Raw genomic sequence first — 2,392 nt, 5'->3', positions numbered from 1 at the left:
ATCGGGATGTGAAGAGACGTTCAACCAGCATAACAAAAAATGTTTCTGAAGACAATCACCTATTGCACCTTTAACGTCTACACCTACCACAAACCCAAATCTACCCTTACAGTAATGCAAATAGTAATTATGTGTTATATTCGCGGTTGTAGATAGAAGGGATACACAGCTACAGGAAACCAATACTAATTATTGGTTAATTTTTTCTACCTATTAGATTGTGTTTTATTAAAGTCTACACCTACCCCAACCCTAAACCTACCCTTACAGTAATGCAGATACATTAAATATTGTTGTTCAGCATGGGAAAAACGACGCAATGTTGATGTGCGCATGCGCAGTAAACCCTGGTAGGACAATCTCAATCTGATGGGTAGGATAAAATGTCTGGACACCGGCTCGTCGCTCCCGCCTCACAGCAAGCGCCGCTCGCACTAACGCCAATTCCGTCCGTGTTTTCACTATAGTAAATCAGTTTTGGTGAATACAAACAACGTGATTATTAATCACCCCAAAAAAGGCGATTGTCCCGCATTTTCATTTGCTGAAGTTGGCAACCCTAGGTGTAACGATCCATCAATATGGATTGATACTGTTATTTTGTTTTCAGAATTGTGATTTGTTTAGCACTTCTCGGTTACCGTATATATTGGATCCTTGCTTTCCTTCTTAAAGTGAAAGCAGACTAAGAAAATTTCTGTCAAATACATTTTTTTTTTTCACAGATGCCTGAAAAACCTGAAAAGCACTGTTTATTTAAATTTGTGTCTTTGTTATATTGTATTTATTTTCTGGTATTGCTTGTAATTTGGTTATCTGTAGAAAAGTGTTTTTTTAGCACTGAGCCCATAGTAGCAGCCAAAAAAGTCTCAAATAAAGTTTTAACAGCTTTATTTTTGTATTTTTTAAATGTATTTTTCTACATTAATGTATTTTTTCCTACAAGAGTACCTAATTTGTGTTGTTTCCTAATGAGGATTTACATTGTTTTACACATTGCATATTTTAGCACAGAAACCTGAAAGACTGTCTTGACTGTTGTCATATCTTAAGATTACTGATCTTGTGTGTGACTTTTTGTGAATGTCCCAACTGAGGAACAGGATGTGAAAATTTAAGATAAATGTTCATGTTATATGTTTTGGTTGCATTTGTGAGTTAATAAAAATGTAGATGGTTGTTTAAAATAGGTATATAATATAATAATATCGATATATCGATCGATATTCTTCTGTATTGAATCGTATCGTAGAATGTTTTGAAGTATCGGGAAATATCGTATCGCTGGATATGATCAGATAAATGTTCATGTTATATATTTTGGTTGCATTTGTGAGTTAATAAAACTGTAGATGGTTGTTTAAAATAGATATATAATATCATAATATCAATATATCGATCGATATACTCCTGTATCGAAACGAATCGTATCGTAGAATTTTTTGAAGTATCGGCAAATATCGTATCGCTGGGTATGAGAATCGATATCGTATCGTGACGAACCATCCGATTTACACCCCTAGTTAAGAGCTTGAAAACAGTGCAAGAAAACAGGTCTTTGCAGAGTAAATAAGTTTTTTCTTATAATACAATGCAGGCCACACACCAGCAGACCTCAGTGACGCATCAGTACGTAACAATCCTTATGCTAAGATGTAGTGTGATTTGACCAAATCTTTTGAACAAATATGCAAAATCGTAAAAAATAAGAAAAAAAAAGCACTTAAAAAATAAGAAATGTAAATAAACAAAAAACTAACTAAAATTAAAATAAATAAACATATTTTTGTAGTATCAAAACAAATATATAATTTATAATTAATATTTGCAAATAATATTTTATAAATTATAATAAATTAATTATAATAAGTTCTATAACACTAATTATAATTAATAATGTATTTAAATGATAATAATACAACTGCGCATACACATTATGTATGTGCATATACATATTACATTGTCATACACAATTGTCTCAATATCAAGGTCAATTTACCAGAATTCACCTTATGCCCTAATTCACATTTTCCTATACTTGACAATAACAAATATGTTTATGTGAAAGTGTGTGTGTGTATTTTATATTTATGTGTGTATATGTGTGTGTAAGAACACAGACTCTGCTGGTTATATTCACCTCAAATGTGCAGCAAAGTCATTGATGTAGTTAGAAACGTCACCATTCTTTTTATGCCATGAACTGTGGATGACAAAACCACACACACAAAAATACATTTGCACACCCACACAAACACTGCAGTTACCTACATTTGCTGAGCCACAGGGAGTAAAAGGTGATGAGTATGTGCTGAGTGGATGTGTGCGTGTGTGTGTGTGCGTGTGCGTGTGTGTGTGTGTGTGTGAGAGAGAAATCAACTCACCCTGTGTT

General features: G+C 33.2%; 1 protein-coding gene across 1 annotated transcript in view; it reads right to left on the bottom strand.

Moving 5' to 3' along the window:
• Positions 1-2,198, bottom strand: part of LOC107700184 (POU domain, class 2, transcription factor 1-like) — a 4,520-nt gene extending 2,322 nt beyond the window's left edge. The window contains exon 1 of the mRNA XM_016501743.1: positions 2,141-2,198. The gene's annotated coding sequence lies outside the window, so the exon portion shown is untranslated. The remainder of the gene's footprint in view (positions 1-2,140) is intronic.
• Between the last annotated feature and the right edge of the window lie 194 nt (positions 2,199-2,392).

Source organism: Sinocyclocheilus anshuiensis, unplaced genomic scaffold (genome assembly GCF_001515605.1).
Source record: "Sinocyclocheilus anshuiensis isolate Anshui unplaced genomic scaffold, SAMN03320099.WGS_v1.1 scaffold955, whole genome shotgun sequence".
NCBI classification, from domain to species: Eukaryota; Metazoa; Chordata; class Actinopteri; order Cypriniformes; family Cyprinidae; genus Sinocyclocheilus; species Sinocyclocheilus anshuiensis.
Note: the sequence above shows the minus strand (reverse complement) of the source record. Positions and strands in the feature narration are given on the sequence as shown.